Here is a 26,097-nt window from a genome sequence, read left to right as displayed (position 1 = left end):
CCTGGTGGAGAATCTTAGCTCCACCCCCTCAATCCAGCTCTTGATCAGCTGTGCTGCATCCTCCCTGGATTTGAGGCCGTGGGTCCAGGTGCTCTGCGAAAAATCATCCAAAAACGTTAGCAGAAACCTGGCCCCTCCTAGACTTGGTTCCTTGACAGGACCTGCCAAATCTATGTGAACCAGCTCAAAAAGTTTAGTGGTTACCCGTTCCACCTTTGGGTAACTGCACCCCCTCACCTTCGCCTGCTTGCAAGTGTCACAGTTAATGGCACTTCTGCAATCTCGAATCTTACAACCTGTGGAAACCTCGGGTAGAACCTGCAAGTCTTCTACAGAACCATGAATGGTTCTCCCATGCCAAACACAAGCACATGACACATGAGCGGGAACTGTAGCACGCTGGTTGGGAACTGTAGCACGCTGCGCCTGTGCTCTCTCAACCTTCCCCTCACCCCCAAGAGACGTTTTAAGAATGAAAAGATCATTCTGCCCCTTCTTAACCGTGGCAAGTAACCTCCCTCCTCTGGAGATTGTGCAGACATCATTTTCAAAACAAACTTTGAACCCCTTACTTAACAAATAAGGCACAGATAACAAACAATGATCCCCCTCTGGGATAACACAAAACTGCAGCGTCTCCTGCAAAACAGAAAGGAAAACGTTAGTGACAGTTTTAATCTGGGTTCTCTGTCCATTTGCGAACATAACAGTTTGTCCGGCCGGAATTGCCGTGCAATTCCCCATCTTGACTGCAGATGTCACTGGAACCATGTTGCGGTTAGCTGCTGAGTCAAGAACAAAGGCCATTTCAAAACTTTCCATCCTGCCGTCTTCGAACAATGCCATACTCGCAGAGACTTGATAAGCCCCTTCCTGCTGTTTACCACGACCACCTGGCTCAGTTCCACGCCTGCCTGTCTTCCCAGGCCTGTTGCCATGGAAACCCGCCTGGTTCCCATGAGAAGTGTCCTTGCAAACATCCTGCATCGGCTCTGTGCTCCGGTGGGGGCAGCTGCCATGCAGACGTTGTACTCCAGTGGAAAAACACTGCCCGGGGCTCCTCCCAGCTGGCCTGGCCTTCCTTCTCCTGGAACGGCACCTCCCACCAGCCTGGCCCCTGCTGAAGTTGCTCTCCGCTTCAGCAACAGTGGAAAGTTTCTTAAACTTGCCTTTGGAACTCTTCGCCCCCCCGATCTGCCCAACAGTGCTCCTTGAGACTGAAGTACCGGGAACTGGGGCCGCAGCCATCTTGGGGCTCTCCATTTCTTCTCCAGGGCCCTGGCCTCCTGCTGCAGTTTCACACAAACTTCGCAGCACATTCCAGGCAGCCCCTGGTGTCTGTACACCTTCCAAATGGGGTCTCAGTGAAGCATCAACGCATGCTCTGAGCATATTCAGCTCTCTTTGCATTCTCTGCTTGCCATCTCCAGGCACCGCAGATTCACTGCCTGCTTCAGCTGGCTCTGACTGGCTTCCTTCCCAAAGCCCAGTGACCAAGAACCAGCCCCTTATTCTTCTGCTCCAGGTTGCCCAACTTTTTAAAGTGAGCTTTTCCACCGGCATATCTTGGCTCTCTGCCATTTTCTTCCCGTTCTCCCAAGGGGGCCCAAGCTTACTTACGATCAGGTACAGCTTCTCTGCCTCACCCTTCCATGGAGAAACGATTTTTCAGCTGCGTCTCAGCTTCCAGCTCCAGCCAGCTTTCTGTATCAGAAGCTCTCACTGTCTCTCGGAAGCAGGCAAAAACTCCCTCTGCTTCCCGGCATTAGGCTAGACTCAAGGAATGCAGCTTCCAACCTCCAGCTAGCTTCCGTGCCGACTTCAAAGCGTTCCTGGAGCTCACACCGACTGTTTTACGAGCGTTTACTGACCTTCCCATAACCTGTGCGAGATAACGATCTTGATAGCTTGACCGTTGGAGCCGTGTACTCAGACAGCTTTACGATCCCAATCAGTCATTTGCAGCGTCCGGCACGCTTCCTTCTAGCTGCGCACCAAAGTCTGCTGTCTCTTTGGCCACGGCTCAGCAGAGTAGCAAACAGCGGTGTAAAACAGTCTTTTTCTCCCTTGCTCCATGCAAGCATACACAGACAGATCCGTCTATTTACAGCTTTTATTCAAACATTCGTCCATCACTGCTTGCAGCCATGTTAAAACATGTCCGTCTCTCTCAAGACACACAGAGAGAACAACAAGATACAGTCTCCTCCCAGACTCCTCCCAGCTTCTACAGCTGACGTCAGAAAGTGACGCACAGCTCAGAACACTTAACCAGTTAAGTTCTGAACTCCCACAAAATAGCACATAGGGGGGAATTTAGATCAGGAAAATGACACTGAAGGAACGTGTTAAATAACTCCCCTTCCGCCAGCAATGTTGTACTGATGAAAAGTGTAAGGTCCTAGAGAACAAGGAAACTGCTGGGACTTATAAAAAGCTGCGGGAGAGGGACACTGAGCGACATCATGGGAGGGGTGTTTCTAGGACTAAGGTGAAACTGTGAAGCCCCTTGTTATTTTTCCACTTGGTGGTTGTTTAAGTAATCTTCTATAATGCTTATTTGGAATGCATTTCCTTTTTTCTTTGTTGTAAGCTGCTTTGAGCATGATTTATTGATGGAAAAGTGGCATATGAATGAATGAATCAATGAATGAATGAGCTGGCAGAAGAGGGAAGTGGGATAGCGCAAAGGGACACTTCCTTGCAACCAAATATGGTCAAGGGGATGAAGCGACTCCCCTATGAAGAGAGGTTGCAGCATTTGGGACTTTTTAGTTTAAGAGAAAAGGCAAGTAAGAGGTGGCATGATACAGGTTTATAAAATGATGCCTGGCATGGAGAAAGTGGGTACAGAAACGTTTTTCACTGGTCCAGCATCTTGTTCTCGCAGTGGCCAACTAGATGCCCATGGGAAGCCTGAAATCAAGACCTGAGCACAACAGCACTCTCAGACGTATGGAGATCAGTGAAGGTAGAAAATAGCCAGCAGGTTTAGTAGCCATTGTTCCATCTCCACCAAAGACTCTGGGTAAACTTGAACAAGCCAGTTAATTTTTCTGGGCCTCTTATACAAAACCCATTGATATGGGCTCCTTCTGTACAGCATTAAATGTAGAAGACCATATAAGCCAAACTTAAGCACTTGACCTTTCAGAACCTTAGGAGGCAGTTCTGAAATTGACAAGATCACTTAAGTACTGGTATAAAGAGCAGTGTGGTTTTTCAATAAAATCTACATACATAAAATCAGCGGTTTTGTCCTAAAAGGCCACTTTTGGAGTTTTGGATAGAACGAACTTCATTAGGATTTCATTTTCTTCCTTGCCTGGGGAGCCATTAGTTGTGAAGAATAAAAACTACCTTGGCTCAGCATGCCTTTTTCTATACCGAAAGAACTTCGTGAAATCTTGAAAGCTGCAGGCTTCTGTGGGAAGGGGATTTCATTTTCTGTGAAATGATTTGGAAACAAACATATTTGTACTTACAGCAATGAAATTTTAATTGTGCAGGCTTCATCCGATGAACAATCTGGTCTAATTTAACAAGAATTTCAGTGATTAAAAAAAAAGAAATTTATCTGATTTGGTTTCACTTTTGTCAACGAAAACGTTTTTATTTGGAGAGTAACACACTATTGGCTTGTTATCACAGGACTATTAAGGGGTTTCCCTCAATTATTTGATTAGTATTAAAAATGCATTCGATTTAGCTCCCTTGTTCAATAACCGTTAAATTGTTATTGTTGTCTTTTAAGCTTTATGATCTTGGCATCCTGAATAGTAAAATGTTAGAATCACCCAGGGCCCATTTTAAGTGTGTGCATTCTTGTGATATATTGCTCGGCCAAATAATGTTATCTCATGCTACACATTTACGCTACAGTTGTGATTATACCAAGCATGGGGGGCATGTTACACTGTTTATCCAAATACATACTGGGAAATGGCAGGGACTAGACCACTTACCTATGTGTAGAATAAAACAGGTTGCAATCCATCCTGGCCCCAGAAGCCCATCAGCTAAAGTAGACCTTGCTGTAGATACGGTTGCATCATGTCATAATGGACTGCCAGCCACTCTGCAGCAGCACCCTGCCTGCATTGACCACCACCCCACTCATTGCAACTGCAACGGGAATCCCCTTCCTGAGCTCCAAGCATCATACAGCTGCAATGGTCAGAATGGCACTGAACAGCTGGGGCTGGAAGGAGACAGAACCAGGCCCTTTATATTTTCTTCAGGCAGCAGAAGGCTGTCAGGAGGAGGAGCAAGAAAGGACACAGGGAGGGAGGCTCTTCACAGTGACCTCTGTAGAAAGCAGGGAGAGTGGTCAGTCATTATATTCTTATTTTGCATTTATATCAAAATTGTGAGCATAGAAAATATTTCACACATATTCTTGGATTCTTTACAATAACCCTGAAAGGCAGGCCAGTGTGATGCTCCAACATTGCTGGTGGGAGGTGGGAAACAGTGAGTTCCTAATGCCATTTAATGTGTTCACTGCAGAAGCAAAATGTGAACCAGTGGCTTATTAGGCTTTGCACTATGCCAAGAAGTCCTAGCCTAGTGTCTTCTATTTTTCTGCCAGGCTGGCTCTCACTGACATACTGAGCCAATTAGTGATTCCTCTAACGTCTTCCACTAAATTCATTTTATACTTTGAAATTCAGGGCTTTGCCTTTGTTCTCCTTTAAATTTGGCACAATATGCACGCACCCCTGATCCTGTCCCGTGCTGAACCCCAACCCCAATTAAGCGCGGATGGGAGCGCAAACTTGATCGACCTCCAGTGACCCCCAAAATGCAGCTCCTCACCCAAAGGCAAGGAAGGAACTGCATCTCCTTCCTTGTAGCCTCGGAAGCGAAGGGACAACGCAGGCTCGCCACTTTTGCTCTCGAACAGCCTCGCGTCAGGCAGACAGTCACGCTTTCCTTACCTCTGCACCAGCATGCCAGAGAAAAGGCTCCACCTGTTGAATTTCTGCCTGCCACACCGCTGATGATGAAGGTGCAACGACTCTTACCTGCCGCGGGAAGAAGCGCAGCGCCGCCCCTACGCCCAGACGGAAGGGAGGAATCTAGTAAGAGGACCTCGCTAGATCCCTGGAACCTAAGACGCTCCTTCCCCTCCAAAAAAGGGAAGAATGCCCCTGTCGGCCTGTAGGGGTCGCTGCGGTCCTTCCGTGCGCCCGCCTCTGCGCGCCCAGCAGCCCCCGGAGGAGGCTGAGGCTCAGGCTGGCAGCGCGCGGAGCAAAGGCAGCCGGATGCCGTGGCGAGCGGAGCCTCCTGCAAAGGCTGCGCGCGCGTGCCGAGCGGCAGCAGGGAGACGCCGGGCAGCCCCGCCGGAGAGATTGGCCGAGGCGATGCCAGGCGGCCCCGGGCGCCAGAGCCGAGGAGGCGTGGGCACGAGGCACCGTTGCTGACTCGCGGCCGCGACGGACGGATCCCGACGGCCCTCCCGGGGCGCAGCAAGCTGGGCAGAGCGAGAGGGGCGCCAGAGCCGAGGGGGCCCGCCGCCAGGACGCGCCGCCCACCGGTAAGGGAAGCACGTCGGGGATGGCTCGGCGCGGCCGCTTCGGAGGGGGGCCAGCGCGTCAAGTTTCCCCGCGGGCTCGACGGGGCAGCGAGCCGCCGCTGGGTTCCTCTCGCGCAAGTTTGGGGGCTTGGCGGTGGTCCTGCATCCGGCTGGACGGCGAGAGCTGCGCCGCTCCGTCGCGCCTGCTTGTGCCTGGCCGGCTACCGGGGACGCGGTGGTTTCGGCCAGCAGGCCGGTCAGGGTGCCTGCGTTGCGCTCTCTCGGGGCTGGAGCGACGGGCGAGCTAGTTTGGGAACTGAATTTCAGCGTTCTCAGCGTCGAGCGCGTTGTCGAAATCGGATCTGGGATGGGGGTCTCTTCGTTCTTGCTTCAAGGGAAACTGGAGCGCCGGCAGTCAGAAGAATGAAACGGGGTCTGCTAAGCCAGGCTCCGCTTGCTAGGGACGGCGATCGGAGTTCGCGGCGGCTCTGTTGCCGTCTGGGCAGGTCTGACGTGCACTCCAATTTGGCTGGGCTTTGGCAGTGCGCACGTTTGAAGACAACTGGTGTTCTTGAGGTGTGTGTGTGTGTGTGTGTGTGTGAGAGAGAGAGAGAGAGAGAGAGAGAGAGAGAGAGAGAGAGAATGATTTAAAGCTTTCCGAACACGGTGGAGAGCAAAACTCCGAGTGCAAAACTAAATGGCACCGGCCACTAACAAGAAATCCAGGAAATCTAACAACAGCAATTGCTCCTAATACTCCTCGGTCAGTCCTACTGTTAATTCAGCAGTCTTCCATGCTGAATAGGAAAGCACAGTACGGGCGGGTTATCTGCAAGAGGCAGTGAATCTTTGGAGGTCTTCATACCTTCCCCAACAATGCTTGCAGGGGGATTTGTTGAGTTCTGGTCCTTAGCATGCAAAATCAGCACCTTGCTCTCCGCAGAGGTCGATCTCGGGCCCGCATAGAACATAGGAAAGAACATTTCTGCCCCACTTGTGTCCTGCCAGTCCCAGATTCCGTTGCTGACTTGCATTCCCCTTGCAGCCTCACCCTCGTGCGATGGAGCTCCCTAGCTGGCTCACAGAAGCAATGGACAAGCTCAGGAAGGGTAGGATGGAGGCTGTTGGCATCAACCACAGAATGGAGAGCACCTCCTGGGTCCCATAAGGGTACAGAGGAGAAGTGTTTACCTACAAGGGGAGTTGCCCTGCCTCACCCCTGATTATTATTTATTTATTTATTTATTTTTTTGGGGGGTGTTGGATCAAGGTAATTTCTTGTGCAGCGAGAGTGGCATTTTTTTGCATCACTTTAAAGATAACCCTGATGTCACAGTAGGTGTCAGAGAAGCAGGCTGCTGCTGAGGGCTGCAGCACAGCCACATGGAGGGCACCCCTAGCTGGGGCCTCCCCGTTTCCCCTGCTGCTACTTTCTCTCAGGACCACCCAACCTGCAGGTTAAGACACCTGCTTCACTGGATGCTGTTGCAGGGCCAACCCTACTATTAGGCAGAGGGAGGCGGCTGCCTCAGGCAGCTGATTGTGGGTGTTGTGAAAGGGTAGCAGATTCGTAATTAGGCGTGATGTTGCATTTGTAGATCCAGGGAGGGGAAGAAGCAGTGCGTGCTGGATTTTCTGCCTCAGATGTAGAAACAGCTTGACTTGCGTGGAGTGCTTCACTTGTGATCTGCCCAGGTGGCAAATGTCTTGGGCTGGCCTTGGAAGCATAAACCAAAATTATTTTCTTTCTCAAATTACACTCAAGGCGTCTTGTTACTTTCTAGAAATGCTTTCCCTTTATCCTATTATGCACTTAAAGTCACCTGTTTACATGTAGGCCTGTTTTGGGTCTGGGAGCATCTAATCCTACAGTACAGGTGAACTTAGGAGGTGCTGGACCACCCATGCTTGAGTGGGAGACCACCATGAGCCTCATGGAAAGCCACTCTGAGCTTTCTCAAGGAAGAGCAGGACATATGATGATAACATAGGCCAACTCATGAAAATGCTGTAGCTTGTGTGCGGTCTAGTGGAACGATGGTCTCCTCATACCACATTGCATTCATTGGAATGTGAGTTCTGATGTGCACCATCCAAATTCAAATTCCTTTGAAAGCAATGCAGACATTCTGCACTGTGATGTATATTTGGAGATGCATACTGTTACTACTAATAATTCTAACAGTGGAGGAAAGTTGGATTCAGAGAATGTCTGCTTAAAGCTGTGTATTTTTCAAGACTTATTTCCTCCTTTAATCCTTTCTCTCTCCCTCCTTCCACCAATCATTTAAGCTGTATGGGAGCAGTCCTCCTTGCAGCTTAAAACACTGTCCATTGTCTGGCGACCTCTTCTCTTGACTAGCAGAAACTGCTGGTCAAGAGGACATCAAGAGGGCCATACTGGCTGAGACTATGTGCCCAGTTAGCCTCAGCCAGCACAATTTCCCTGCAGCATTTCAATTGCATTCCCTCTCTTTTCCCTGCCTAATTTCGTAGATGCATGAGAACACCTGGCTTAGCAAAGCAATTGGTACAAGTGGCAGGTGCTCTAGGGCTTGTCAAAAGTTCACTGCTGCTCAGAATTGACAGCAGCTTGTGGCTGCAGTGAGCTGGGCACAGAATGATACCCTGATCTGTGCTTAAGGGCCACAGGTCTCTCCTGTGTGATTTCAGGAATTGCGAGTCCAATTCTGTGTGCACTTGTATCTGTATAAATGCAGAACATGTTTTAGTTTTTCTTTCCATGGGTAGTAGCAGATGAGCCTATGTTGATCTCCACATTTCCTTCCCTGATAAATAAATAATGCTGACACCTTTCCTTGATAGGAGGGTGACATCATGGGGTAGAGACATTTCTACTACTTTTTCCTGGAGAAAATATAATGTTTGGAAGACTGCTGTAAATTCACCTCTTTGGCCTTGCAGGTAGCAGCTGAGCCCTGATGCTATCTTACTCAAAATCTTGGCTGTCTAAATCAGGTAGTCTTACTGAAATGAGTGGCTTGTGACCATCAGAGTATCTGCAAAATTCAGAAATCTTGAGTCGTCTCCTCCTTTTGGCCACTAATCTGTTACACAAATAGAAGAGCAAATGTCTTCTTTACAACTGTTTAAAATTATACATGGTCTCGGGCATGCTGAAACCAGGATGCCATGAGGTCACCAGCTGCCCACAACCAGATGATAAATATATTCAGCTGCCAAAGACTGAACCATCACAAAATTGACTGAGGGCAACTTCGTGGCCAGATTCCAAAGAAAAGTGCTTACCCCAAAATGGCTTAGCCGGTGGTTGAACCATAACACTCTCAAGCTCCTTTATCACATAGTGATGGCAGCAATGGAGTTGTAAGATGAAAGAGAGAAAATGGTGGTGGTGATTTGTTAGCATCCTCTGCACAATGTTTTTTTAAATGGAATCACCTGCAGCTTAAGGAGGATACAATTGAGAACCAGGAGCTCACTAAATTTTGTAGTGTACAGGGGAAACCAGAAACTGAGAAACTGATTATTTTCCATAGTGACAATACCGTTTAAGGTGCCTGACCCTCCCACTTTTACCACAAAAGTGTGCTTCTGTAGGTGGTATCCAATTCCTTCATCTCACCACTGCACAGATTTCTGCTTGTGCAGTGGGATCCCTCCCATCTCCTCCCCCTGTGTGCCCTGTACCCTCTCTAAATCTGCTCTGGAGATTTTGGAGAACCCCCTGAACAGATGCAGGGGGTGGGTAGAGGGAGGAGGGGAGAAAGTCTTGTGACCCAAGTGAAAATCCTTGCCTTGACAGGACAGTTACTTACTGCTGCAACTGGATACTGTATATTTTTCTGTGGTAGTTTTCTATAAATTCCTATATACTACAGTGGTACCTTGGGTTACATATGCTTCAGGTTACAGATGCCGCTAACCCAGAAATAGTACCTCGGGTTAAGAACTTTGCTTCAGGATGAGGAGAGAAATTGTGCGGTGGCGACGGGAGGCCCCATTAGCTAAAGTGGTGCTTCAGGTTAAGAACGGACCTCCAGAACGAATTAAATACTTAACCCGAGGTACCACTATATTGGAATGTGGGCTAGAAAGATGGAGATGGAGCGACCGTGAACATAGCAATGAGTAGGATAGTTTCCAATCCTGAGGAGTGGAAGGGCTTTGGGAACCGTGTTTGTTAAGCTGAAAACAGAACAAAATGAGTGAGCACTCTATACTGCAACATTTTGCTACAGTCCCACTTGTCTGTAACTATTTTAAGGCATGACAACTTACAAACACAAATTTCCCTTATACTGTTTGTTTTTTTAAGGCCAGGGGAGCTGGAAACTGACACTGGGTTTCTAGTACTGCTGTCAGTATTTCCAGTATTCCATGAGTGGCAAGTGCTCCCAGTCCGTAGGCTCAAATCTCTGGCTCTCCCCTGGCTAAGGATGCCATGAGGCTATTGTGGACAGATGCTGATGGCAAAGGAAACTGTGGAGAGGGACGATGAAGCAAAAGCATAGCATGTGCTGGGAGATGTGATGGTCTAATTTCTGTAAGCCTGTCTGCTCTTGTTTTTATTATGGAATATTCCTTGCAGAATGGCCCTGGAGTATGTGGTGTTTTCTGAGGCTCTGCTTTCTATACTGGATCTCTCCAGCAGCATTACAAAGAGACTCCCAGGTTCTCCACAGCTACCTGTATTTTGTGGAACTTGCTGCCACAGAATGGCACTGAGGTTTAGGATTCAGCTGTGGGTCCAAGTGGTCATCGGCTGGATAGCCAGTATAGGAAAGCTCATATTTTAAATATATGAGCAACCTTGCATGTAGACAGCTGTGTGGAAAATCTACTTTGTCCTGAGTGTGGACATTAAGGAAATAATAGTGTGTTTGAGGTATCTCTAATGGTTCAGATTAGGGCTGCCAAACCCTGCCTCATGGGTTCTGTATATGGGTGTAGTTTCAGCTGCTGGAGTGGCATGAGAGATTACTCTAAACCTCTTACTGACTAGAACAGGCATGGGCAAACTCGGCCCTCCAGATGTTTTGGGACTACAATTCCCACCATCCCTGACCACTGGTCCTGTTAGCTATGGATGATGGGAGTTGTAGTCCCAAAACATCTGGAGGGCCGAGTTTGCCCATGCCTGGACTAGAGACTTCCCTCCATGAAAACCCTGAAATTGGCTCTCGGGGCCCCACCCCCTCTCAGAGGCCCCACCAACATGTACTTTTGCTGGGCTGAAATATGTCCCTTGAACTGTATTAATACCTCTTGCATGCCTGAAAGGAGGAAGGAGAGGTTTGTATGTAAGACCTCTGTCTTTTGCATGGCTGAGATGCAACCTACCATACAAAAGCAAGGATTACATCCATTGCTGTGTCCATTTTCATGTCTGGACCCTTCCATCCCTTGTATTAGTGCCACAGAAAGCTATCCACAAGGAAATGTGGCCCCTACTTTTAAGGCAATTTATTGAATGACATTGTACGGTGGTTATTGTTCAAAAACATGTTAGTTGGTGTCTTATTGCTGGCAATTTTGAGGGCCATTGATGGGAAAGTGCACCATTAAGTAGAATAAATGAAGAAAGCATAATGAGGAAAACATGATGTACCAAAGTGGAGAATGGTGTAGAACTGGCACTTTTTTACTTTTGTCCAAATAATGATATAACTAGCCTTGGCATAATTACCCTGGAGTCATAGTCAGTGATTCATAATTTGTAGGTTCCATTAGAGAAGGTTTCCCCTCCTAAATGTTATTGCTAGGTTTGGTATAAATTTAATGCTGGCATCATGTTTTGTGGAGTAGTGTTAAAGCCCATTATATACCACTCATCCATTTATGTAGAAGTCCTTCCAGTTGTTCATCTGGAGTCCGTTTCTGCAAGGTGCCAGAAATGACAGAAATCATACCTGGAGATGTAGCTTGGATTGCAAAGACCACAGAATTTGAGAGTTGTTAGATGATCCCTTCGCAGAGCTACATTTCACAGAATTCCCTGGGAAGAATTGTAGCTCTGTGAGGGGACTAGGGGTCTCCTAACAACTCTCAGCACCTTTAACAAACTATAGTCCCTAGGATTGTTTGGTGGAAGCCATGAATGTTTAAATAGCTTTAAATATGTAATGTGGATGGGCCTCACTTTCTCAATATTCTGTGCCACTGACACATTAGTATCTCCCACTAACACATTCACAAACCTCAGGGTTACTTTGAGTCTGCTGGAACCTTTCTCTTGTGTGTGGGTGGTGCAGTTTTGGCTATATAAACACAAACACAAGGCGACTTGAACTGAAATTAGAAGGAATTGTGATGAACAACATAAGATGTGATACCTGGTTGCAGAGACCATTTGTGTGGCCCAGCGAAGCTGTTAACATAGGCTTGTTTGCAGCACACAGAACTGCACTTCCCTAAACCCTGAGCATAATTCAGTGTGATAGGTAAAGGTAAAGGGACCCCTGACCGTTAGGTCCAGTCGTGGCCAACTCTGGGGTTGCGGCGCTCATCTTGCTTTATTGGCCGAGGGAGCTGGCATACAGCTACCGGGTCATGTGGTCAGCATGGCTAAGCCTCTTCTGGCGAACCAGAGTAGCGCATGGAAACACTGTTTACCTTCCCGCCAGAACGGTACCTATTTATCTACTTGCACTTTGATGTGCTTTCGAACTGCTAGGTTGGCAGGAGCTGGGACCAAGCAACGGGAGCTCACCCCATTGTTGGGATTCGAACCGCCGACCTTCTGATCGCCAAGCCCTAGGCTCAGTCCCTCGTTTACATCACGTACTGCCCATCAAGTAGAGTCCTATGCAGTCTGCTGATAGGTGGAGGGTGTATGTTTTACAGCAGCTTTTTTCCATCAGTGGTGGAGGGATGACTTGTTTTTAATGTTCACTCTGGACCATATAACCTTTTAGAAATGAAATCAACACTTTAGTGCTGAGATCATAATTTTCCTTGACTCTTGGTGATTAGCCCCTGCTAACTCACTGTAGCAATTTATTTCTCGCAGTTCGACGCTGTGGCTCTTTTGAAAAAAGGACTGCATTGAAAAATTAAATAAAATGCTTTAATGATGGTGGCACAATAGGGGCTGAGTGGACCAAGGCTGGAAAAAGCAATTTTTTTATTATTATTTTAAAAAGTGTGCTCTATCGCTTAGTAATTATTAGCCTTTGCTGGAATGGGGGCACTGGATGTGGCTTCTCTTTTATCTTGATAATATAATCTCATCAGTGTCTGACAGCCTCGCTAGCAGCACCCCTGGGGTATTAAATGCTTGGGGGATGAACACATGAAAATCATAAAAGTAAGTTGGAAAGCTGTGAGGGATAGTGAACCCTAGAAGGCATTGTGCCTCTCTGTCTTTAATATTCCTGTCAGAGCCCCTTTTGGCAACTGAGCTGACAGGAGCCCATAGTATCTTAACTGGCATTGTCACAAAACGCATTGTCTGGCTTGCAAGTCAAGGCTCCATGCCTGGCTCGCCTCATTTGCTGATTACAATAGAGCATTTTGGCAGTGGTCATGCAGGCTTGGGGCTTTGAAGATTTAGGGGGTGGGGAGAAGAGGGGGTGGGCCTGTCACTTCTCCTTCGTGTTTTGCTTTGGGCAAGGCATCTATTCCTATCTGGTTTGTAGGGAGTGAAAGTTCCCCCAGCAGGGATCACGAGAAGCATTATGCACAGTTGTGTGTGGGAAGAAGGGAGGAGGTTTTTCCCTTCCTTTTTTATATTTCTCAAAAAGGGAATCTGTAACACAGGGGCCAAAGGTATCATGTTGATATTGTCTGAAGACACAAATGGTACGCTGATAGGCCAATTTTACTGTGTAGCTCAAGAAACGGGTCTCAGGCCACAGATCCTGGCTTACCTGTGGACACTGACAAATGGATTCTGCATAACTTGAGGCATCTGTTAGAGCCGGCGGTGCCATAATTCAAAAGATGACATCCCCACAGAAACAAGTAATGCAAATGGAGTGCAGCAGTATCATTAATAACAGGGCTGTATCTTCCAATGTACCTTGTAAAAGCTCCATCACAGGTCTTTGCATTGCTGTTTCCTATGTCCACAACTCCAGGTGATGGGAATTGTCTTTGAATCTGTTGTGGAACCAGTATGGATGGATCTTGGGAGTCCTAAATATGCTTCTCCAAGCCTCCCAACAGAAAGAACAGGGTCTAATATTTTTGCCATTGTTTCATGGGGCCCACATCACATGGGAAATGTGTGCAGAAATGTGAGCCAATATTCCCTCTGTATGTCTGGGATGCAGAGGACTGTCTTTGGAAAAATATTCAATGTAATGTATAATAATAATAATAGTCATGTGTATTTATATCCCGCCTTTCTCCCAGAACTGGGACAAACCGGGACTCAAGGAAGCTCACAAAAATCAAAACAAACACAAATAGAACTCAGAAAGCTAAAAGCCTATAAAAGATAATGGTAAAAAAATTAATACATGTGTCAAATTCAGATATCCAAGAATCCCTTGCCAAACTAATTAGTGAAAACTGGCTTTTATGATGTGTTCTGCTGCTTTTCTTTTTCTACATTATCTGCTCTGTATTCAACCTTTGTGCTGTTCTTGTGTTTTGTAACTTAGATTATATGTTGCTTATATATTTGATTTTATGTTGAGGAAGAATAACAATAAAATAAAATGCTCAAAGACAGCTGCAGGTAAAACCAAGAGGACACAAAGCACAAAAACATGCAGTAATTGGTAGGATAAGGGAAGTTGGGAGGAGGTTATTTCCACTGAGCTTGAGATTAGCCTAGGACCACTGTGCAAGCCTCCAGGACTTCTCTTGCTCTTCTCTTGCCTCAAACAGGTGCTCTGGTTAGCAAATGTGAAAATGGAACACAGATTGTTGTAGTCAAGTTTAAACCCCCTTCAGATCTATCAGACGATTTCAGTTGAAGGTCTGCCTGGCCCTTCATTACAGGAAGGTGGTGATAAGGCTCCTCCTCCTCTTCCACCACCACCACCTCCTCCTTCTTCATGCCTGTTGATTAACCCGATTTAAACACATCTTGCAGTCTTGTGGCTGGAGCAAGAGGTCTTCCTTTCAGAAGGAATCTCTTGCTCCTGCCACATGGCTGTACCAGATGAATTTAAAATCCCTGAGTATGGTCACCATCATGCTAGGTAATGAGGCTCAACATTCACTCAGAATGGGGAGTGTCTTTAGCACATATTATTTTCCATGTATTTGGAAGGAAGGGGGTTGAGATTATGGGTGGAGGGTCAAATGGTTGTGGCTTATGATGGTAAGATGCTTTCAGGGTGCAGGACAGCATGTGGTGTAAGCTGCCTTGTTGCTCTGTTCTTGCAACCTGGCTATCCCTGTGAGAGAACTGAATTGGCTGCTCTATATGCAGATGCTGCTGCTCAAGTAATTCATTCATGTGATAAGCATTTCTCTGACTTGCTCAAGGACAGAGGCTCACATTTCAATTGCCTGGAGGATCTGCGAACATCTGGCTGTTATTGACTGACCTTCAGCAGATGGATGAAGCACCCAAGCAGGGAAAGGTTGGGAGTCCCTTATGAACTGTCTGCTGTTGTACCTCTTGGGGCTCAGAATAAGGAGGCAGGCTCCTTACTAGAGATGCTTTGAAAAGTGTGCCATATACGGTATATAATTTTCTGGCTACCTTCTGGTATGAGGGGAAGAGAAGAAATCAACACTGTGCATCTAGGAAGGTCCACTTCTCTTCTGTCTGATAGCAGAGGACTCTGATTGCAACAGCCACATTGCCATGCTATAAGAACATATACAGTAGTTTCTGTGCCCCTTCTGCTTCTCAGCAACAATAAATGGCATATTCATGTATTTTGTTTTGGAACTGGAAGAAGGTGAAAGTGAGTTGGAGTGGCACTATTTCCCCCATCCTGCTATACAGGGCAAGAGAAGAGCCTTTGCCCATCCCATTTAAACCTGTGCCAGGTGTTTCTCTTCCAGATGCTCTCAGTCTCTTTTCTCTTGGGCCAACTTGGTATGTAGGCAGGACACTGCAGTGTGCAAGAGGATGTGGCTTTGTTCTGCCTTCAGCACCACTGGCTGCAGACAGCTGCCTGACTTCAAGTTCTATTGTAGAAGCAGGAGTGCCCCTAGCTCAGGCATGGCCAAACTTGGCCCTCCAGCTATTTTGGGACTACAATTCCCATCATCCCTGACCACTGGTCCTGTTAGCTAGGAATGATGGGAGTTATAGTCCCAAAACAGCTGGAGGGCCAAGTTTGGCCATGCCTATCCCTAGCTGGTCTGATGCATTGTTACTACTTTTGCATTTACCATGTCAAATTGTGAGGGTCTTTCCAAATTATTGTTTCCCCTTCCCAGTACTCTTACAATTATACTGGCTCTAATGCTAATTCAGGCCTGTTGTGGGTGGGATAGGTGGTTAATCCAGAGGTAGAGGAAGAGATTCAGCAAGGGCAAGCAGACTTTAAAGAACCATACCATTTTCTTTACATGGAGAGATAGGGAACAAGATTCACTTATGAGGTTGAGCACTCTTCTTCTTCTTCTTAAGAGCAATGACTGTTTCTATGCTTGAGTGCTAGTGCCATCTTCTTGCTCTTCCTTTCAGAGAAGGGATGGGTGGACACCAGGTTTTAAGGATTTACTTTTTCTTTTTAACCAGACCCCTGAGTTTTACCAACCAGAGCCTAGTGCAAAGCAGGGGTGGGCTAAAAAAATAGAGAACAGGGTGCCTCTGAGCACATGCTCAGCTCAGAAATTTTGCAATCTGTTCCAGAACCAAGCCCAGAAGTCCCTTTCATGGAAATCCACTCCATTTCTTTTTTTAAATGTTCTTTTTCAGCCACCTAATTTTGGGGATAAACTTTTTAGTTGTTGCTGTTGTTAGACAATTGGCAGCTGATCTGCTGCAACTCCCTCAGAGATATACTAGTAGATCTCAATCTACCTTCTGTCCATCCCAGTTTTAGAGGATGGGTCTCTTCCCCCTCCCCCCAATACCTGAGCTTGCTATCAATTTTTGATACCCATTCCTTGATACTTTCACCATCCCTCTCAAGCAGGCATGCTGTTTTTTGGTTGTGGAGAGCCCCTTTCACTCGGAGTACAGTGTCTTCTTCCTGTGGCCTGCAGGCATCCAGGAGCTCTGGTGGGAAGCTGATAAATCAGCTGTAACATCCCTCTTATAATGCTGAACTGTGGACGACCTTGACAGAGACAGGCATCTGATGGCAGGTTGGTAAGTGCAGCTGACAAGATGTTTAATCCTGCAGAAATAGTGCTATGGAGAAGAGGCTCTTGTGACACTTCGTTCCCCTGCCTTGGTGGATAAAATTGCTCGCAGAGGTCAGGAGGTGGTGCTTCGTGAAAAAGAAAACAACTGGGATGCCTGAAAGTAGTTTGGCCACTTCCTCACTACTCTCTCTATCCTAACTGCATCTCAATAGTGCTGAACACGGAATGCACAATGACTTCTTCACCCTTTTCACAATGATGTTTATGTGTGAAATAGATTGTTACACAGACAGGCTTAGATCCCTATATATATTTCACCCAGGCCTGTTTGTCACAGGAGAGATTGGAGATGCATATGGAGTAAATGTTTTGCGAGGGGCTCCCTAGTGAGTGGGTCAATTCCTTCCCAGCCACCCACAGGTCAAAGAAAGCGAATAATGAATTCTCTGCCTCCCCAGAACTGACTTTTCAATAAAGTCTTTTCCCTGCCGGGACATCTTTTGTTCATTACCTTTCTCTCTCAGAGAGAGCAGGAGTAGGGTGGGGAGAGAGAGATCCTTGTTCTGTGAGTTTCTCTTGTTCTAATTCTCCTTTTCCAAATCTTTTCTATTTCTATTTTTTTTCCATCAATGATTCGGTGATACTTAGGGGTGGGGGAGAGACTGAGCAAAGGAAATGGGACATGAGGAGAAAAAGGGAATCTGACAGGAATCCCACTGAAGTTAGGTACCAGTGTATATCTACTTTTTTGCTTTTTGCCTTCCACAGTCATTGTCAGATTTTTGGGATTCAGACACTCCTGTAATATGCATACATATTTATTTTATAGACTTTTTCAAAGTTGGTCCTTGTACAACCAAATCTCGTGTATGTGTTTGGAGAGTGGGGTAAGAGTGGTATGAGTATCTGGGGAGGCATTGGTTAAAGTTCCCATGCATCCACAAAATCCACTGTGTCTTTGAGCCAATCACTATTGGGATACCTGACAGGGTTCTTGTCAGGATAAAGTGGATTATTATTATTATTATTATTATTATTATTTCATTTATACACTGCCTAATTGCCAAGGTAGTTTCTAAATGGTTTGCAAGTGTAAAACCAATTACAGAAACACACATAATTAAAATGCATAATAAGACACTTTCATCAAAACATTTAAATAAGCACCTGCAATTAAAATGTACAATGAAACAATCCCACTCAAACAGCACAACAATCAGAAACCATTTAAACAACCATAAAAACAGGAGTTTCAAGTCAGGAGATCAGGGGAATGCTAACAGGTGTGTCTTCAAGAACTGACAGAATGTCAATATCAAGGCGCTTTTTACATTTCAGTAGCATTCCACAACACTGGTGTCACTGGTGTCTTTGTCAGCAAAAGCCAACAATCATCAGGTCATGGCAAAAAGACGTGTTGGGTTTCATTTGTTTATCTTAATACCCTTGATGTGGGTTGAAGGGGAAGACACCCTACCTCTCTGGAATAAAAGCGCGGGGGGGGGGGTGACCCGACACAACAGTTTCTGACTCTTCCAGTGCATGCTTGGGGTCAAGTGTGGGTCATGACTTCAGTTGAGTTCTCTGAATTCAGAACTGGGGTAATGGGGCTTAACAGTGGTTGACTGGAAAGGTGTGAGGGACCATGGTGGCTGGAGTGTCAGACTTGGATCAAGAAGACCGGGGTTCAAATGTGAGCTCTGCCATAACACTGATTGGGCTAGCCAGGTTAGGCAGTGAGGATAAAGTAGCAGTAACCCCCATGTATGCCATCCTCAGCTTCCCGTAACGTCAGGATTGTTCTTTGATGAATAAGCAGCTGGAAGGATTATTATTTAAGGGCAGCTAACCAATGCAAATGTGTTAATATCCTATTTCACATGCACTGGGGATTAAATCTGGCATTGAAAATCTATTTGGGAGCCGAGTCCTGGTGATTCAATCAAGCCTGGAGGAAAAGCTGTGTGGGGATTTCAAGTGACTGCAGCTTTCTTTGGACTTTGATGATCAGGGCCCGAAGCCCCTGCGGAATTGCAAATGGTTGCTACAAAAAAGCAGTGTAGTGGCTCTAGTTTGCTATTCCAGACTGTCCCCAGCTTTGGGTAGCTTTGTCCCCAGCCTGGCTCAAGTCTTGCTACTCTCCAGTGTCCCAGATGATTCTTTACAGGTAACTCCCAATTTATGAAGGGATTACGTTCTGAGGCACCGCGCATTTCTGTGAAATTGTGTATATTTGAAAACACTATCGGAAAAGCCTGCAAACACCCTCTAAACTTCTGGAAACCCTTGAATAACCCTTGGAGAAAAACCAGCAGCACATACTAGATGCCAAACTTTACTGCAATTGCTCCATCCACACGTCCTTGCCCAAACTCCCAACTCTCCACAGGCCTCAATAGTCAGAACAAAGGCTCCTGGGATTGCTAAGTACTGTTTTCACACATTTCCTGCCCTTTCTGGACTCTTTTAGGGCTGTTCTTGCCAGTCACTTTCAGTTTTGGTACAATGTGTGCGTAAATTAGAGAAAGAAGCACAGGCTTTGCTTTGAAATGTAATGAGCCCTTCCTGAGCAGTGGTCTTTCCCTGCTGCTTCCACCCAGGAATCTCCCTGGCTCAGCTGCCTCCCCTCTACAGCTCAAACCAAGTCTCTCTTTAAAAACAAAAAAGTGCAGAACCCCTTTCATGGTGCATGTTTGCCCCAAACCAGCCCCCCGCCTCATCTCTAGAACCCCACATGCACATCTCTAGGTGGACCTAGCATGGGTTGCTCCCCGGTTTCAGAGATGCTCTTGAAAATGGGTTATCTGAGGGGAAGCTCTTGTGATAAGCATTCAAGCTACAATTCTCTTTAGCTTGTCACTTGAACCTCCTGCAAAGATTGCAGTCTCTGTACATTGTAAAAAGAAGACCAGGAATCCCCAGAGGCTGGGATAATATGGAGCATGCCACGCTGGAGTAAGGAATGCAGAAAAGAACATAAAGGGCTTTTTAAAAAGAAAACCAGATCCCTTTGTCATCAGTTAAATACATCAAGCAAGAGGGGTTGGTTTTCTCTTTTGCTTTTTGGGGGGAGGGTGTATGTGACTTGCTTCATTGTGTTATCATATGCAACTAAACTTCAGAAATATGGAGCCAATAGAATTTAATATGAGGTCTTCTTTGTCACGAATTCCTCGCGGTGCTTTTTAGCGAAACGCTCAAGAGTCCCAGGTTTCTTTTCAGTGCAGTCTTTTTAATGTGAGCTATATACAAGTATTTACAAAAACAGTCCATACAGAGTACCTGCTCCCTAAGGCAAACGAATACTCTCCACCACAGCACCACCATACCACAGCAAAACCACCACACTTACTGTTGAACAGGCTTTCCTTTTAAAACAGGTGATAGCCAATCATATTCCTGCTGAGTCACTCTGACCCAGCACTTCACAGAGTATTGCATCAGCCTGTTGAAGCCTGCAAACTTACTCATCATCCTGCGAATCCCAACATTCTTAAGATGAGGAAATTCTCTAAAGTACAGAATCTTTATTGCATTGGGGAAAGAGCTGTTTGAGATAAATATGGGTTTTTAATGCATATGTGGAGAAAACAAAACTTGGGGATGGGCTATAGCTCTGTTGTAGAGCATGTTCTTTGCATGCAAGAGGTCCCAAATTCAGTGCCTGACATCTTCCAAGTAGGGCTAGAAAGGAAAACCTGCCTGAAACCCTGGAAAGATGCTGCCACTCAGCATAGACAATACAGTGGTACCTCAGGTTACATACGCTTCAGGTTACATACGCTTCAGGTTACAGACTCCGCTAACCCAGAAATAGTGCTTCAGGTTAAGAACTTTGCTTCAGGATGAGAACAGAAATCGTGCTCCGGCAGCGCGGCAACAGCAGGAGGCCTCATTAGCTAAAGTGGTGCTTCAGGTTAAGAACAGTTTCAGGTTAAGAACAGACCTCCAGAACGAATTAAGTACTTAACCCGAGGTACCACTGTATACAGTACTGTTTACTCACTCTCCCACTGCTGGCGTTTGATTATTGAGTTTAATAGATAACAAAACATTCTTATATATGGTATTTCAAAAAAGGATTACAAATAAAAATCAGTTTGTTTGTATACAAAACATTTCACCACACATTCTTACATGAATACGTATGACTCCCCCCCCAATGTATTCACATTTTCTATTATCCAATCATACAAATAACTATTGCTTTATTCTAGTTATAGTATCTTGTAATTTCTTACTACTTACAATTTTTTTTGCTTTGGTTTTATAGTTCATATATACAGAAATCATTCAAATGCTGTCATAGACGCCACACCACTATTGTATTTCATTAAATATTACTTAAACGTGTCCCATTTTTGAATAAAATTTTGATTTATATTGTCACTCAGCCTGTTTGCCTTTTGAGCCATTTCGGTGAACTCTACCAACTTATTTAGCCACTCTGTTTTTGTAGGAACCCTCTCCCCCTTCCAGTTCTGTTCAGTTAGGATTCTTGCAGCAGCAGTTGTATACAAAAAAAAATTATTTTAAGTTTCTTGCTATCTCTCTATTTACTGTTCCAAGTATAAGAAGGCCTCAGGTTTTTTGGGAAATGTTACTTTTATATTTTTTTTCAGTTCATCATATATAACATTCCAAAACTCTTTTATTTTTGGACATCCCCACCACATGTGGAACATGTTTCCTTCAGATACTCCACACTGTCATCATTCGTTCAAACTGTTTTTGTACTTCTTAGATAATTTTGACGGCGTCAGGTACCCATCTAAACTGTATCTTCGTGAGAACACATGTTAGCCGCAATCCAGATCTATCCTGTGGTTTCTTGAGAAATACTCCTGTTGGAAACTCTGTTTCCCCTTGAACCAGTTTCCATCCAATTGGAAAACTTTAGCCACATACTCACTTTGCAGTGGAAGCTGAGGTGTGTACAGTTGAGTCAGCCATGGCACACATGGAGAGGACAGGCCATGTGCATGGAACAGCTCTATGGGTTGGAGTCTGATGGGGTTGCAGAGGTGGAGAAACAAATCAAGTAATATACATCAAGGGAAGACATCCCTGCCCCTTCTGTAATGTGTACAGCAGTGTGGAATTGAAACCTGAAAAGCAGCAGGGCGTGTGTGGAAGCAATAATGCTGCATTTCAAGCCACTAATGTATACATACTCTCCCTCCCTCTCTCCTCTCCCTCCCGTTTCAACCATATTCTGCAAGGCAGCTCACAATTTACTTTATGATATATTGTTTTCCAACAAAAACATTTTTGTTAAAGCCAAAACAAACCAGCAATGGCTACTGTCTTAGTCTCCTGAAAGGACATCATCACATGCCTGGGCAACCCCCCCCCCCAAAAAAAACCTGTATGTTTCTCTAGCCTGAAAGCCATCAAATTCTAAGAGAGACTATTATGAAAATGATTTACAGGTGGTACATGACCCCAGTCAAGCTTGCAAAAATCTATCATTTGCCTGATAACAAACGTTGGAAATGTAAAGAGACTGAAGGTACATTCTTTCACCTTTGGTGGACGTGCCCAAGGATTAAGGCTTTCTGGGAAATGATTTATAATGAAATGAAAAAGGTATTTAAATATACCTTCTTGAAGAAACCAGAGGCCTTTCTCCTAGGCATGGTTGGCCAATTGGTGCCAAAGAAGGACAGAACTTTTTTTATGTATGCGACAACAGCAGCAAGAATACTTATTGCAAAATATTGGAAGACACAAGATCTACCCACTCTGGAAGAATGGCAGATGAAGATGATCGACTATATGGGACTGGCAGAAATGACCGGCAGAATCCGAGACCAGGGAAAAGAGTCGGCGGAAGAGGACTGGAGGAAATTTAAAGACTACTTACAGAAATATTGTAAAATTAATGAATGTTAGAATGATGTTGGACAGAAATTAAGTGGTTACCAGCTGTAATGCAAAGGTTGAGCAACAAGCTAAAATAAGTTATATTAAGTTACAATAAGGATTTGCTGAGTTAAGAATCTGAACTGGAATACAAAAGGGGGAGGTGAGAGGAGGTCCGGGATATAAGGTAATGGAAATAAGTAACGGGAATTATATTTGTTTTGTTTTGTTTTAATTGTGTATTTTTGTCATTTTTTGTGCATTATTTGTTTTCTGTTGGCTTTTTTTTGTATTAAATTGGAAATTCTAATAAATATCTTTTAAAAAAAAAGAAAGCCATCAAATTCTATGCCAGTCCAATAGATATGGGGAGGCAGTAATTCTACACATGTTTGACTGCAGAATGAGGCTTTCACAGTTGCGGTTGTCTTCTTCCCGGGGCTGAAGTGCACTGAGAAGCCTGTCCAGGTCCATCCTTGCACTCTTTTTGCCAGCAAGTGAGTTTAAAGCTGGACTGGGGAGGAATTCAGAAAGGTTTTTCAGCATAATGCTGTTAAATAGCTTAAGTTGAGCTTGATTTTAAATGGAGATTTTATTGCTGCTGGTTCGCTAAACAGCCACTGGTTTGTTTGTTTTTTAAAGAATGCATTGTGTTAAACAGATGCATCTCCCTCCCCTTTTGCTTTGCTGTACATTGCTTCGGGTGTTTTCCAGAGAAGGAGCTAATGCCTTTTTATGAATAAAAATAAATGCCGAGAGAGTATGAATCTTAACCTTTCAGTGGAAATGGGGTACTTTGTAGCAGGGAACGGAAATTGGTTCTGGGAGTTTTGTTTGCTGCCATAATGCCTTTTGGCAGCAAGAGCTCTTGGCTGCTAAAGATGGGCAAGCCTAATCGGCCTAACAGTATAATATCCAGTGGCGTAGTGTGGGGGGTGCAGGGGGGGCCGGCCGCACCGGGCGCAACATCTGGGGTTAGGGCAAATCCACAGGTTAGGGGGCGCAAATCCACGGGTTAGGGGGCGCAAATTACTTGCCTTGCCCCGGGTGCTGTCAACCCACGCTACGCCACTGATAATATCTTTTATGAACACAATGGTATTGGGTTGGGTGGGAACTGGCCTTGCTACAGTAGAAAACTGTGAGGTTTATTCCATGTTTGACCTTTTCAGAACCATGTTAAAAGTGTGCTTAGCCACTTGAGTGTTTAGACAGCCGCCAGAGGCCCTGTTTCTTTCCCCCCAGTCTTCCCTCCCAAAAGTGGGGCAGACCTTGTTAGTGGTTATGCCCCAGCAACTGCCTCCTTTTTAAGGCTTTCCAGTGGAGGGGAAAGTTGCTATTTTAGAATTATCATTATCATTATTATTTCCCACCCATTTGGCTGGTCTTTTCCCCAGTCACTCTGGGCAGCTTACAGTGCTTCTGTTGTCAAATTTCCCATTATTTGCTGGTCATAGTTTTTACGTTGCTATGTGGGTGAGTTATGTTCTTTGTTGTCATGTTAAATTTATTTGTTTGTTTATATTTTTTAAGGAGAAAATCTTATGACCTTCACATTTTTATTTATGTTTCTCTTATTTAACAAAATTTATACTTGATGGTAAGAACCTCTTAAGTGGTTTACAAAAATATAAAATAAAGCATTTTTAAAATAAAATAAAAATAAAAACAGTTAAAGAGGGTATCCAAAAATCTTCAAAAGATGATAAATGTCAAAAAAGCTAAAAATAAATAAGCATGTAACTTCTACATGTCTGGATAGGCATGCCTAAACGAAAATGTTTTTAGCAGGTGGTGAAAAGAGTACAGCGAAGGCACCTGCCTGATGTCAATAGACAAGGAATTCCAAAGTGTAAATGTTGCCACGCTAAGCAGTTTCTTACAAGTGCAGAACAAATGTCCAGTTCCACAGATTGAAGCAGTCAAGTGGGCACACATGGGTAAGGGGCTCCTACAAGTAATTGTGCTTGGGATTTTCAATTTGTTTTTGCCACTTTGAGCATTTTCTATAGAAATATGGGAGAATTATGTTTTTGGTAAATGGAAAAGAGAGCCCACAGCCCACAATGAGGGTGATGCTGGAGATTTTTTTTTTTTTTAAAAAAACCCCAACTAAAACAACTTCATGGAATTAAGGGGTAATACTTCTTTTATCTGTCAGTTTTCTCTCCTTCTGTATGTGCTTAAAAAGGTGCCTCTGGCTTAGTGCAGAACAGAGTGTTCAGCCTCTGAGAAGAAATAGGAAAAGTCCATAAAGAATTCCACATCTCAACCTTCGCCATCATCCTTCCCTCTGATGTTTTGCATAACATGGATTGGACATCTAGCTGTTTTTCTTTTTGTAAGGATTTGAAGACTTGTCACCCTCCATCCTTAAACATGCTCTTCCTGCCTTTACTCCCCGACAGGTCATGGAATGCAGTGCATATGAAGGTTTTGATGAACTCAGGATAGGGCGAGCCATCAGGTAGATGACACTAAGGAAGTCCCAGTAGGTTGAGGCACAAGGACCTAGGGAACGTATGCAGATTATTGGGTTTTTTTTTTAACCTGAGGGGGACAGCAGAATCAGGCAATCACCTAGTTTTCACATCACGGTAAATCATAGCTAGTTGATTATTGTGACTCTGCTGGTATCACTGACTTTGCTTTGGGGTGTGTGGAAGTAACACACCACAATCCCTGGTTTGGCGTTCTTGTTGTTACCTTCATTACTTGCCCTTCCCCAGCACGGACTTTAGTGCGAATTTCTCCAGATAAACATTTTTTTGTATGCAGTTTAGCCTAATATACAGTTTCCCCAAGCAATGTCCCCTAATATAATGCATTTTTAAAATGTTATTTTCACTAATGCATACTTTACTGGGCAGCGTTTTTGTATACCTTACTTGGCTGGAGACCTGCACTGCAAAATTCAGAAAAGCGTGACTTTCAAAGAGTGGCTGTGTTTCAGTTTGCCTGTTGTTTCAAAAAGTGTGACTTCTGTAGGTTTGCCTTTAAATGCAGACTGAACCTCATTTCTTGCCCAGCCTTTCTTGGGAAGCCTGGGCTTGTGTTATCTTATCTGAGGCATATGGCTTGTTGCCATCCGAGCCATTGGAGCATTCCCTTGTCCCTCTGTCTGCCCTAGAAACAACTCTCAGTGCCATTCTCCAAGCTTGACTGCTTTTTAAAAATAGCATTTGTTATCCCTCACTGGGGATCTTCTTTCCCCTGGTGAATCTCAGGGCGATCTTATTTGAGATGACCTTGAGGCAGGTAAAAATAAAATAAAATTGGGTGATTCAGAGGGAATAAGCAGGGTGGCGTGGTTGACTTTCATTGGGATCCCCCAGATTCCAGAGTCTGAGTTGCCTTTTCTTTGACACTTTCCAGAGTCACCTAGTATGCATTCCTCATTCATTAATATTTGCTGGCCATGGTGTATATTCCCATGCTTCCACAGTACTGTAATAAAATCATCATCTGGGAAGCAAGCAAGGTCTGTTCAGAGTGTCTCACAG

The 26,097-nt window shown here is 45.1% G+C and overlaps 1 protein-coding gene across 1 annotated transcript in view; it reads left to right on the top strand.

Annotated features, from left to right (window-relative positions):
- Window positions 1-5,275: 5,275 nt before the first annotated feature.
- The window catches only part of TAFA3 (TAFA chemokine like family member 3), a 91,224-nt gene continuing 70,402 nt past the window's right edge, over window positions 5,276-26,097 (top strand). The window contains exon 1 of the mRNA XM_081865077.1: window positions 5,276-5,539. The gene's annotated coding sequence lies outside the window, so the exon portion shown is untranslated. The remainder of the gene's footprint in view (window positions 5,540-26,097) is intronic.

The sequence above is a fragment of the Podarcis erhardii genome (assembly GCF_964252035.2).
Source record: "Podarcis erhardii genome assembly, chromosome: 6".
In the NCBI taxonomy this organism is placed as follows: domain Eukaryota; kingdom Metazoa; phylum Chordata; class Lepidosauria; order Squamata; family Lacertidae; genus Podarcis; species Podarcis erhardii.
Note: the sequence above shows the minus strand (reverse complement) of the source record. Positions and strands in the feature narration are given on the sequence as shown.